The following is a 13,081-nucleotide window of genomic DNA, read 5'->3' as shown; positions in this document are numbered from 1 at the left end:
GCTGCTGTCCCCCTGGCAGGGGGCTGGGCTGCCTCCTGCCCTGGCGCCTGGCAGGCTGCAGCCTCCTCCTGGCCCTGGCACAGGGCTGCTGATCCTGGGCCCTGGGCTGCGGGGCCATTTCCATGTCTCTATTGCTCTCCAGGTTTCTCGGGAAACCCTGCTTTGTGTGGCCAAATTCCTGAACAGAAGAGATATTGAAAAATCTGTAAAGGAGGAACTGTGGAGGTTCATTGAGATCCTGGTAAGGAGGGCCGGAAAGCCGCAGCCTCAGCCTGGAGAAGCCTCCTGAGCGCGGTGCTCGGTGTGTGGGCTGGCAGCTGTGCCCCTGCCCGCTGCTGCAGCCTGAGGGAGCGCGGGCTCTTCTCCAGGCTGTGATGTCAGTGTGACATCACAGAGCTATCAGTGTGACATCACAGAGAGATGTGTGACATCACAGAGAGATGTGTGACATCACAGAGATGTCAATGTAACCTCACAGATATTTCTTTGTGACATCACAGGAGGTTGTGTGACATCACAGAGATTTCCATGTGACATCACAGGGAACTCTGTGATGTCACAAAGACGTCAATGTGACATCACAGTGATCTCTGTGTGACATCACAAAAAGCTTTGTGACATCACAAAAAGCTTTTTGACATCACAGAGAGCTGTGTGACATCAGAGAGATGTCAGTGTGACATCACAGAGATGTTCTGTGACATCACAGACAGCTGTGTGATGTCACAGAGATGTCAGAGTGACATCACAGAGAGGTCAGTGTGACATCACAGAGATGTTCGTGTGACATCACAGAGATGTCTGTGTGACATCACAGAGATGTCTGTGTGACATCACAGAGAGCTGTGTGATGTCACAGAGGTGTCTATGTGACATCACAGAGATGTCCGTATGACATCACAGAGTTGCCCGTGTGACATCACAGAAACCTGTGTGACATCAGAGGGATGACAGTGTGACGTCACACAGATGTCCATGTGACATCACAGAGATCTGAGTGACATCACAGGAGGTTATGTGACATCACAGATATGCTCCTATGACCTCACAGTAGGCTGTGGGATGTCACTGTGTTGTGTGATATCACAGGAAGGCTGGGTAATATAACCATGCTCTTTTAAATGCTTTTAAGTTCTTTTTAAAGTTTTCTATGCCTCCTAATGTTTACATGTTTCTCATAGAGTTCTCATGCTCTGTTCATGTAAATAATAATTGTTGTACATTCTTCTTTATAAGAAGAGAAAATTGATGGATTGTTAGTTTAACCAGTAAAGTTAGAGAAGTTGGAATTTCATCCTTCAATCCATTGCCGCTTTTAGAATTTCATATACTACAAATATTAAACGTAAGTTACTTCTTTTAATCTTTTTAATCTTAATATGATTGCATGAGTTATTTTGTGTCCTAGTAAAACAGTGTGACATCACAGGTGCTTTGTGACATCACAGGTGCTTTGTGACATCACCGAGATGTCGGTGTGACATCACAGAGATGTCGGTGTGACATCATAGAGAGCTGTGTGACATTACAGGGGCACTATGACGTCACAGAGTTGTCAGTGTGACATCACAGGGTGTTGTGTGACAAAGCCAAGGACCTCATAAAACAGGAAAGCTGGACAGGACAGAACACACATCCAACCTATATGATTAATGCAATGTTCTCTCCTTTATTCGTGAGAAGATGGCAGATTATATACACTTCCATATAATTTACAGTTTACAAAGGCACTCTGATTGGCAACGCTAACATTTTTTACCTTTTCCTTAAGGTGGTCAGGCTTTTCACACTGCAGCTCTACTCTAATTTACGCTTGAATAGCTCATTACTTTGTAGTTACCTTAACGTAATTTCTAACTTCGCCACAACTGAATTCGCACAGCTTCAAAGGCTTTTAGGCCCCGTCCAGGCTGCCTATCAGGGGCCTAGTCTGAGTGGGTAGCTCAACTCTCACTCCAGACATAAATAATGCCCTCTCTCTCTCAGAAATTCTGTAACAATTCTCTCTTTTTTCTTTTTGAGCTACCCAGGATGACTTGAAGGCACGGTGCACTATCTTCTGCATACACTATAATAAATATAGTACAGAGACTAAACTAGTTATAGCAATAAGAAAAAATAAAATACCAGAATGAAGTAAATCTTTGACTCAACTAGCAAAACCTAAAGAATTGAGCCAATTAGCAAACAGAGGGTCTACAGTAACATGCTCCTTCTTGTTGTCTTTCAGTTGCGTTAACTGTTGGCGAATTGATTGAGAGTGGTCAGACAAATTCTTGCAACACATGCCTTCAAATTTTTCACACCCATGTCCTTGTGCTAGAAGAAGGAAGTCAATGGCAGCTCTGTTTTGAAGAACTGCATGACAGCTACCACCTATATCAGTGGCAAGCTCACTTAATATTTTAGATGGAATATTTATTTACTTTCCTGTCCAGCGGACCAGGATTTTCAATTGTGTGAGAGCTCGTGCTGAAGCAACTCGTGGGGTGAAAAATGAGGCTAATATTACAGAAGTGTGCCCCACTACATATTTCTCATATTCTTGATTGCCCTGTTGTCCTAGGGTGACGTTATGGTGTTTGTATCTCCAGTCGTGTGTTCTGTTTACGTTTGATATTATGTTCTGTGCTTTCAGAAGTGACTCTGAAAGTAAAGGTTTGTTTTGCCTTGTTATCATCTGGTTCACCTCCCCCCATGGTCTGCTATCTAGAAAAGGCTAGGGCTGGCTGGTTGGCTTTTGCTTTGCTTGCTTGCTTGCTTGGCGTGCTTGCTTTGCCTGCTTGCTTGCTTTGCTTGCTTCTGCTTTTGCCTTTGCTTCCTAGTTAGGTTAGCTAAGCAGTCCAATTCTTTCCCTGGACTGTTGCTTTTTCCTTTCCTCTTCCTGAATACCATCCAACCTGCTCTGGACTGGGATCTGGGAAACACCAAGGAACACCAGGAGCCTGCATTTTGTGATCTGCAGCAGCCATCCCCAGTGCTGGAGAGCAATCCCCAGCGTCCAGACCCAGGCGACCACTCCCAGGAAAGACTTTCTGGATTTGTTCATCTCTTCAGAGTGGTAAAAGAGTTTTGTTGTCATCTGGTGTTGTTAATTGTTTTGGTGCTGGGGAGTGCTTTGTTTGTTGAATAAACAGGTTCTTTTCCACTTCTCTCTCAGAGCAAAATTTTTCCCTGAACCAGGTGGGAGGGAAGGGGCCGTGGGGGTTTATTTCCTGGGGGCTCCTTTCAGAGGGTTTTCCCCAAATATGCCCTAAACTAGGACACTGTGTCATTTCCGTGTGTTGGTAAATATTGTTGAACCACCTAGTTCTTGTCTCTCAGTTATTGAACTCTGGTTGGTTTCTGGAACTGGTGAAGGATGTGGAGCTGCTGGAGCCAGTCCAGGGAGACCTTTGAGCTCCTTCCAATGCCTGAAGGTGCTTGAGGAGACCTGGGGAGGGACTTTGCAAAAGGGTCTGGAGGGAGAGAACAAGGGGGAATGGGTTCAGCCTGACAAAGGACAGGTTCAGAAGGAGAGTGGGAAGAAATTCTATTCTGTGAGGTTGGTAAGACCCTGGAACAGACTGGCCAGAGAAGCTGTGGCAGCCCCATGCCTGGAGGTGTTCCAGACCAATTGGACAGGGCTTGGAGCAACCTGGTACAGTGGAAGGCAGGGGGCATGGAATGAGATGGTCATGAGTTCCTTCCTAACCCAAACCATTCTAGGATTCTATGACTGGGCTGCTGAACTTGGCCAAAAGAAGAGCTACATTGCCGAGGTTAAGTGAGAAGGGGGATTAGAGCCACCTGTGTTTGCCCTTTAATTCCCTTCCAACATCAATTAAGATTGTTCTGATAAAGGCCCGGGCAGTGCTCAAACAGTTGCTGAGCTCTGTTCTGGGCTCTGTCTCTGGGTATGGGCGCAAAGGAGCCTTTGTTGTTCTTCAGTTGGGCTGAAATCGAAATCTCAGTGAGTGCAGCTCAGAGGGTGACACGTGCTGCCACTGGGGCCACTGTGTGGACTTGTTTTCAGAAAAATGGGAGATGCAGAGGAGAGGTTCCTGGATACAGAAACTCTACCTACACCTGGAACTGAGGCATCTGCCCAGGGATTTCATATTCACCGACTGGGAAGGAAATCGAATCAGGGCTTGCTAATTTTCATGAAGGCAAACACCTGGGATTCACTTCAGACTTGCATTTTCCTGGAATAATTCAACACAAGCGCTGTATATTTATACACAGACACGGGACTTTTCTGTTGTTTGATGAGACAACAATTTGTCTTCCTCTTGTGGTTCCTGCAATCCTTCCTCTCCTGAGGTTTGCAGTTGAATTACCAACATCTAGCCCAGGAATATTCTTCTGTCATGTTTTGGATATTGTTGTTCTTCAAAGGAAAGCAAACAACGCGAGTGTAAACCAGGCCTCTTCCCAGGCAGATTGTATTGGAACCAAGTCCTGCCTCAAACCAGAATCCAATCTCATCTCCATTGTTGTGTACGTCTATTATTTTTCTCATCATTGCTTTTCCATTTCTTATTACTATGCAGCTCAGTCTTGAACACCATCATTCAGAACTACACAGAAGTCACATACTGCTGCTTCCCTATTCCTATCTGCTTGTTACCTAATCCCACCCAGCTCTCTATTGAAAATCTGCTTTTACCTGGGCAAACAGGTGTGTTTTTTAGCTGCAAATATTGTGAATCAGGAATGCAGAAATTCTCCCTACTCTGTGAATCTGATCAAGGTCCTTATCCAATGTGTCACTGAACATGTGAATTCTCCCTTTCTCCCAACAACCCCCAGTGCTGGTTTTGGCTAAGATAAATCAGACAGTGCTGTTTGGAGTCACTCCCCACCTGTTTTTCCATCTCATCCAGGGGCTGGGCTAGGATGGCTGGTTGGGTTGTGCAGACACATTGCACTGCACCTTGCCCTGCTGGTGCCCAGCCTGGATCAGGGCAGGTTGGATGCCACATGGGATCCATCCTTTGCCATGCCATGTGATCCTCCATGCAGTAGGGATAACGAGCCCAGCACTGGGGAACCCCAGGTGCTGCAGCAGTGATATTTTTGGGAGAAACACGGAGCTGTGCATGGCCAGCTCTAAGTCTGCAGTGGTGTGAGCACCAGGCCTGCCATGCTGAGCCCAGGGCCACAAGCAGTTCTCACCCTGGCTGGGACATTGAGTCCCAACATGGGATCCCACGGGACAGGGCACGTTGGGATTTTCCCCTGCAGCTACCAATGTGTCCAGAGAGACTGCAAGGAGACAGTGACCTCTGTCAGTGGGACCCTCTGAGTGGGACAACCACTACAGGGATGGCTGTGCCAGCTCCCCCAAGAACCTCCAGCCCTGGGAACCTGGAGCAAGTGGAAAGCACAGCTTTGCCAATGCTGCCTGTGCCTGAAGCAAATGGAAAGAGAACTGGGGTGTGAAAAATAAAGCTTGTTTATTTACAGAAGAACAGCAATGAAAACACAGAACACAATTAGATTTTTAAGAATATTTGTAATAATAACAACTTATAGAACGTATATACCTAAGAACATATCTAACAACAATATTTGAAATGTATTTACAGAAGACAAAACTAAGCACTAAAACCTAAGAGCCAAAGGCAACAACAAACTCTAAAAACTATATACAAAAGGGTGCCATCTCTGTCCGGGACCTCCATCAGTGCAGGAAGAAAAGCAGGTGCCATGGTCACTGCAGTCACGCACAGAGGGCTCTTCCATGTGTCCCCAGGCTGGCAAAGCGGGACTCTGCTGCCAGAGCTGAGGCTGGCTGCATCTGGGGGCTGGGCCCCAGGCCCTGGGATGGGGCTTGTGCGGCCAAAAGCAAGAACAGGACAGGCTGGGCATGGCCACCAGAATCCAATGCACTGGGTACCATGTGCTGGAGCAGGGACCGCCCAGCTCAGCCCCAGACTGGCTGCAGGGAACCCACTCTTCCTGTGGGGACCACATGCCTGTCCTGCTGCTGACATCAGTCTTCATCCCAGGACCATGGCCTCCTCTTCATCTTTCTCATCAATTTCCATGTCCTCGGTGAGCTCTTCCATGTCCACGTCCATCTCCTCTTCCACATCCACCTCCATCTCTTCCTCTTTATCAGTCGTTGGGTCCACCTCCATCTCTTCCTCTCCGGTCTGTTCTCCATCCACCTCCATCTCCTCCTCCCTATCAATTTGTGGGTCCACCTCCATCTCTTCCTCTCCAGCCTTTTCTCCATCCACCTCCATCCTCTCCTCTCTATCACTCTGTATGTCCACCTCCATCTTGTCCTCTCTGTCTGCGACAGCCTGCAGAGGTAGCAAAACCTCAGAGTGGGGTCCCTGTCCCACCCCATCCCCCCAGAACTCCAGCCCACCTGGGCAGCTGGGGGGATCCACCTCCATGGAATGGCACCGTACCTTCCTCAGGACAAAGGTGATCATCCTGCAGGGATGGATGACACAATCCAGGCCTTCGGCAGCTATCGAGACTGATGATGGGGGTATCAGGGGGCAGGAACAAGAGGGGTGGCAGGAGCAGGCAGGAGCAGCGTGCAGGGTGTGCTGACCCCAGGGCCAACGGTTGTGTTGTGCTGCTTGCTGGCTGCTGGCAGTTCCAGGTGGGACATGGATTGTGACGTGACAGTTGAGCTAGAGAGCCTTTGGTTCCATGCTTAGCAACGTTCCCCCAGACCATGGTGCTCAGAGCCCTGTTGCAAAGATGGGGCATCCACAGCCTGGGCCAGTGCCTCAGCAGCCTCAGTGGAAAAGAGCAGCTTCCTGAGATCCAACCTCAATCAGTCTCCTGCAGCTGAAAGCCATCCTCCCTTGTGCTGTTGCCACAGGCCCTGTTGAACACTCTGTCCCAGCCTTTCTTGTGGGACCCTTGCAGTCCTGCAGAGCTGCAGTCAGGCCTCCCCAGGGTCTCCTCTTTCCAGGCTGAGCATCCCCAGCCCCACATGGACAGCCGGCAGTGGGATCAGGGGCAGTCCAGGCTGGAGTCCAGTAGCATCAGGAACGGAGAGATGGAAGCGTTAGGCCCAGGTTTGCCTCTAAATGTACAAAATTAATAACAGTGGAAGGGAAGATGGTGGGACACTGGTTCTGCTCTACTTGGTGAATATTTTCTCTTTTTTTTCTTTATTTTCTGTCATGCTTATGCAGGTTTGGCTGTTTGAAAGGAAGCTTGGCACAATATCCATTGCCTTCTCCATTTGTGAAACACCAAGCGGAGTCTGGGCAAGCTGATGATGCAGAGGAAAACCTGCAAATATACTGGTGATCCTGAGCCTGGATGATGCAGTTAAACCCAGCCAAAAGTAATTTCTGGAAAGTCAAGCCTGCTGTACATTTTCTTGAGTTTGGCTATGCAGTTTTCACCTGAGTCTTATAAAAAAGCAAACAAAAAACTCAAACCAAAACAGACAAAAACCCAAACAAACAAACCCACACAAACCAATCAAACAAATAGATGAAACGAACCCAAATAAAACCAAAGGGAACGAGGAGTTAGTATTACTTGTGAGGATATCACAGCAGGCAAATGTCTGCTTCCCACCATAAAAAGCCACAGAAAACAGCTGCTCCAAAATATGCCCAAGAGGAGAACCATAAAAGTGATACATAGCAACTTTGGGGGCAGCTCCCCATTAAGGTGAGGGATGAGCACACATTGGTACAGATCCAGCATTCCCCACCCTCCAGGCTGCTCTTTGCTCCTGATGCAAGACCCTTGCAGGTCTGTGGCCCCTCTCAGTGCATTATAAATCATTCCCAGAGCTCTCAGTTGAGCCACAGGCATTTCCAGACCGAGATCCAGGCCCAATGCTACTGCCTGCTGAGCCTCTCTGGGAGATCCTGAGCATCTTCCTGCCTAGAGTCACAAAAGAGCTCCAGCTCTCCCTGAACTGGGTTTTCAGGGGAGATTTCCATATCGCTGAGAGATGCGTTCATCCCTCAACACATCTGATTTTATGTACCATGATGTGTTTGGGTTCCTTCCTTACTCCTGTGTGCCAGTGAGAAACCACCCATGTGAATGGAGGGTATTGTGAGCAGGAAAATGCATTCCTGGATTGCCTTTTTGCTTCACTGTCACTCAGCTGAATAGGGTCCTTATCTTTTAGGGACTTACAAGAATGGGTAGGAATTTTGGCTCTGAGAGGAGCAGAAAGCACATTTTCTGCACCACATTCCCAACAGATGTCGTTTCCCTGGGAAAATAGTGACTGTCATTCATGTTCCTGGGAAGATTGTGAAGAGCCATTCAGAGATGACAGGTCCACGTGGCCTTTGGCTTTGTGTACCTCATTTCACATGCCCGGTTTCAAGGGCCATTAAAAGAGGCCACCTTTTGCCCTGGCAGTGCTGATCCCTCCTGGTGATGCCCTCCCCCAGCGTGGGAGGGCTGCAGAGCTGGTCTCAGAGAAGCACAGGGCTTGAGGGTTCCTGTGTCATTTCCGTGTGTTGGTAAATATTGTTGAACCACCTAGTTCTTGTCTCTCAATTATTGAACTCTGGTTGGTTTCTGGAACTGGTGAAGGATGTGGAGCTGCTGGAGCCAGTCCAGGGAGACCTTTGAGCTCCTTCCAATGCCTGAAGGTGCTTGAGGAGACCTGGGGAGGGACTTTGCAAAAGGGTCTGGAGGGAGAGAACAAGGGGGAATGGGTTCAGCCTGACAAAGGACAGGTTCAGAAGGAGAGTGGGAAGAAATTCTATTCTGTGAGGTTGGTAAGACCCTGGAACAGACTGGCCAGAGAAGCTGTGGCAGCCCCATGCCTGGAGGTGTTCCAGACCAATTGGACAGGGCTTGGAGCAACCTGGTACAGTGGAAGGCAGGGGGCATGGAATGAGATGGTCATGAGTTCCTTCCTAACCCAAACCATTCTAGGATTCTATGACTGGGCTGCTGAACTTGGCCAAAAGAAGAGCTACATTGCCGAGGTTAAGTGAGAAGGGGGATTAGAGCCACCTGTTTTTGCCCTTTAAATCCCTTCCAACATCAATTAAGATTGTTCTGATAAAGGCCCGGGCAGTGCTCAAACAGTTGCTGAGCTCTGTTCTGGGCTCTGTCTCTGGGTATGGGCGCAAAGGAGCCTTTGTTGTTCTTCAGTTGGGCTGAAATCTAAATCTCGGCGAGTGCAGCTCAGAGGGTGACACGTGCTGCCACTGGGGCCACTGTGTGGACTTGTTTTCAGAAAAATGGGAGATGCAGAGGAGAGGTTCCTGGATACAGAAACTCTACCTACACCTGGAACTGAGGCATCTGCCCAGGGATTTCATATTCACCGACTGGGAAGGAAATCGAATCAGGGCTTGCTAATTTTCATGAAGTCAAACACCTGGGATTCACTTCAGACTTGCATTTGCCTGGAATAATTCAACACAAGCGCTGTATATTTATACACAGACATGGGACTTTTCTGTTGTTTGATGAGACTACAATTTGTCTTCCTCTTGTGGTTCCTGCAATCCTTCCTCTCCTGAGGTTTGCAGTTGAATTACCAACATCTAGCCCAGGAATATTCTTCTGTCATGTTTTGGATATTGTTGTTCTTCAAAGGAAAGCAAACAACGCGAGTGTAAACCAGGCCTCTTCCCAGGCAGATTGTATTGGAACCAAGTCCTGCCTCAAACCAGAATCCAATCTCATCTCCACTGTTGTGTACGTCTATTATTTTTCTCATCATTGCTTTTCCATTTCTTATTACTATGCAGCTCAGTCTTGAACAACATCATTCAGAACTACACAGAAGTCACATACTGCTGCTTCCCTATTCCTATCTGCTTGTTACCTAATCCCACCCAGCTCTCTATTGAAAATCTGCTTTTACCTGGGCAGACAGGTGTGTTTTTAGCTGCAAATATTGTGAATCAGGGATGCAGAAATTCTCCTTACTCTGTGAATCTGATCAAGGTCCTTATGCAATGTGTCACTGAACATGTGAATTCTCCCTTTCTCCCAACAACCCCCAGTGCTGGTTTTGGCTAAGATAAATCAGACAGTGCTGTTTGGAGTCACTCCCCACCTGTTTTTCCATCTCATCCAGGGGCTGGGCTAGGATGGCTGGTTGGGTTGTGCAGACACATTGCACTGCACCTTGCCCTGCTGGTGCCCAGCCTGGATCAGGGCAGGTTGGATGCCACACGGGATCCATCCTTTGCCATGCCATGTGATCCTCCATGCAGTAGGGATAAAGAGCCCAGCACTGGGGAACCCCAGGTGCTGCAGCAGTGATATTTTTGGGAGAAACACGGAGCTGTGCATGGCCAGCTCTAAGTCTGCAGTGGTGTGAGCACCAGGCCTGCCATGCTGAGCCCAGGGCCACAAGCAGTGCTCACCCTGGCTGGGACATTGAGTCCCAACATGGGATCCCACGGGACAGGGCACGTTGGGATTTTCCCCTGCAGCTACCAATGTGTCCAGAGAGACTGCAAGGAGACAGTGACCTCTGTCAGTGGGACCCTCTGAGTGGGACAACCACTACTGGGATGGCTGTGCCAGCTCCCCCAAGAACCTCCAGCCCTGGGAACCTGGAGCAAGCGGAAAACACAACTTTGCCAATGCTGCCTGTGCCTGAAGCAAATGGAAAGAGAACTGGGGTGTGAAAAATAAAGCTTGTTTATTTACAGAAGAACAGCAATGAAAACACAGAACACAATTAGATTTTTAAGAATATTTGTAATAATAACAACTTATAGAACGCATATACCTAAGAACATATCTAACAACAATATTTGAAATGTATTTACAGAAGACAAAACTAAGCACTAAAACCTATAAGCCAAAGGCAACAACAAACTCTATAAACTATATACAGAAGGGTGCCATCTCTGTCCTGGACCTCCATCAGTGCAGGAAGAAAAGCCGGTGCCATGGTCACTGCAGTCACGCACAGAGGGCTCTTCCATGTGTCCCCAGGCTGGCACAGCGGGACTCTGCTGCCAGAGCTGAGGCTGGCTGCATCTGGGGGCTGGGCCCCAGGCCCTGGGATGGGGCTTGTGCGGCCAAAAGCAAGAACAGGACAGGCTGGGCATGGCCACCAGAATCCAATGCACTGGCTACCACGTGCTGGAGCAGGGACCACTGAGCTGAGCCCCAGACTGGCTGCAGGGAACCCACTCTTCCTGTGGGGACCACATGCCTGTCCTGCTGCTGACATCAGTCTTCATCCCAGGACCATGGCCTCCTCTTCTTCTTCCTCATCAATTTCCATGTCCTCGGTGAGCTCTTCCATGTCCACGTCCATCTCCTCTTCCACATCCACATCCACCTCCATCTCTTCCTCTTTATCAGTCGTTGGGTCCACCTCCATCTCTTCCTCTCCGGTCTGTTCTCCATCCACCTCCATCTCCTCCTCCCTATCAATTTGTGGGTCCACCTCCATCTCTTCCTCTCCAGCCTTTTCTCCATCCACCTCCATCCTCTCCTCTCTATCACTCTGTATGTCCACCTCCATCTTGTCCTCTCTGTCTGCGACAGCCTGCAGAGGTAGCAAAACCTCAGAGTGGGGTCCCTGTCCCACCCCATCCCCCCAGAACTCCAGCCCACCCGGGCAGCTGCGGGGATCCACCTCCATGGAATGGCACCGTACCTTCCTCAGGACAAAGGTGATCATCCTGCAGGGATGGATGACACAATCCAGGCCTTAGGCAGCTTTGGAGACTGATGATGGGGGTATCAGGGGGCAGGAACAAGAGGGGTGGCAGGAGCGGGCAGGAGCAGCGTGCAGGGTGTGCTGACCCCAGGGCCAACGGTTGTGTTGTGCTGCTTGCTGGCTGCTGGCAGTTCCAGGTGGGACATGGATTGTGACGTGACAGTTGAGCTAGAGAGCCTTTGGTTCCATGCTTAGCAACGTTCCCCCAGACCATGGTGCTCAGAGCCCTGTTGCAAAGATGGGGCATCCACAGCCTGGGCCAGTGCCTCAGCAGCCTCAGTGGAAAAGAGCAGCTTCCTGAGATCCAACGTCAATCAGCCTCCTGCAGCTGAAAGCCATCCTCCCTTGTGCTGTTGCCACAGGCCCTGTTGAACACTCTGTCCCAACCTTTCTTGTGGGACCCTTGCAGTCCTGCAGAGCTGCAGTCAGGCCTCCCCAGGGTCTCCTCTTTCCAGGCTGAGCATCCCCAGCCCCACATGGACAGCCGGCAGTGGGATCAGGGGCAGTCCAGGCTGGAGTCCAGTAGCATCAGGAACGGAGAGATGGAAGCGTTAGGCCCAGGTTTGCCTCTAAATGTACAAAATTAATAACAGTGGAAGGGAAGATGGTGGGACACTGGTTCTGCTCTACTTGGTGAATATTTTCTCTTTTTTTTCTTTATTTTCTGTCATGCTTATGCAGGTGTGGCTGTTTGAAAGGAAGCTTGGCACAATATCCATTGCCTTCTCCACTTGTGAAACACCAAGCGGAGTCTGGGCAAGCTGATGATGCAGAGGAAAACCTGCAAATATACTGGTGATCCTGAGCCTGGAGGATGCAGTTAAACCCAGCCAAAAGTAATTTCTGGAAAGTCAAGCCTGCTGTACATTTTCTTGAGTTTGGCTATGCAGCTTTCACCTGAGTCTTATAAAAAAGCAAACAAAAACTCAAACCAAAACAGACAAAAACCCAAACAAACAAGCCCACGCAAACCAATCAAACAAATAGAATAAAAAAACCCAAATAAAACCAAAGGGAACGAGGAGTTAGTATTACTTGTGAGGATATCACAGCAGGCAAATGTCTGCTTCCCACCATAAAAAGCCACAGAAAACACCTGCTCCAAAATATGCCCAAGAGGAGAACCATAAAAGTGATACATAGCAACTTTGGGGGCAGCTCCCCATTAAGGTGAGGGATGAGCACACATTGGTACAGATCCAGCATTCCCCACCCTCCAGGCTGCTCTTTGCTCCTGATGCAAGACCCTTGCAGGTCTGTGGCCCCTCTCAGTGCATTATAAATCATTCCCAGAGCTCTCCGTTGAGCCACAGGCATTTCCAGAGCGAGATCCAGGCCCAATGCTACTGCCTGCTGAGCCTCTCTGGGAGATCCTGAGCATCTTCCTGCCTAGAGTCACAAAAGAGCTCCAGCTCTCCCTGAACTGGGTTTTCAGGG

The 13,081-nt window shown here is 48.9% G+C and overlaps 1 long non-coding RNA gene across 1 annotated transcript; it reads left to right on the top strand.

Moving 5' to 3' along the window:
- Positions 1 to 2,596: 2,596 nt before the first annotated feature.
- On the top strand, positions 2,597 to 9,644 carry LOC140680936 (uncharacterized). The gene is made up of 2 exons (XR_012052282.1): positions 2,597 to 3,061; positions 7,152 to 9,644. It is a non-coding gene; the product is annotated as an uncharacterized lncRNA (long non-coding RNA).
- Positions 9,645 to 13,081: the final 3,437 nt, after the last annotated feature.

The sequence above is a fragment of the Taeniopygia guttata genome, chromosome 30 (assembly GCF_048771995.1).
Source record: "Taeniopygia guttata chromosome 30, bTaeGut7.mat, whole genome shotgun sequence".
In the NCBI taxonomy this organism is placed as follows: Eukaryota; Metazoa; Chordata; class Aves; order Passeriformes; family Estrildidae; genus Taeniopygia; species Taeniopygia guttata.
Note: the sequence above shows the minus strand (reverse complement) of the source record. Positions and strands in the feature narration are given on the sequence as shown.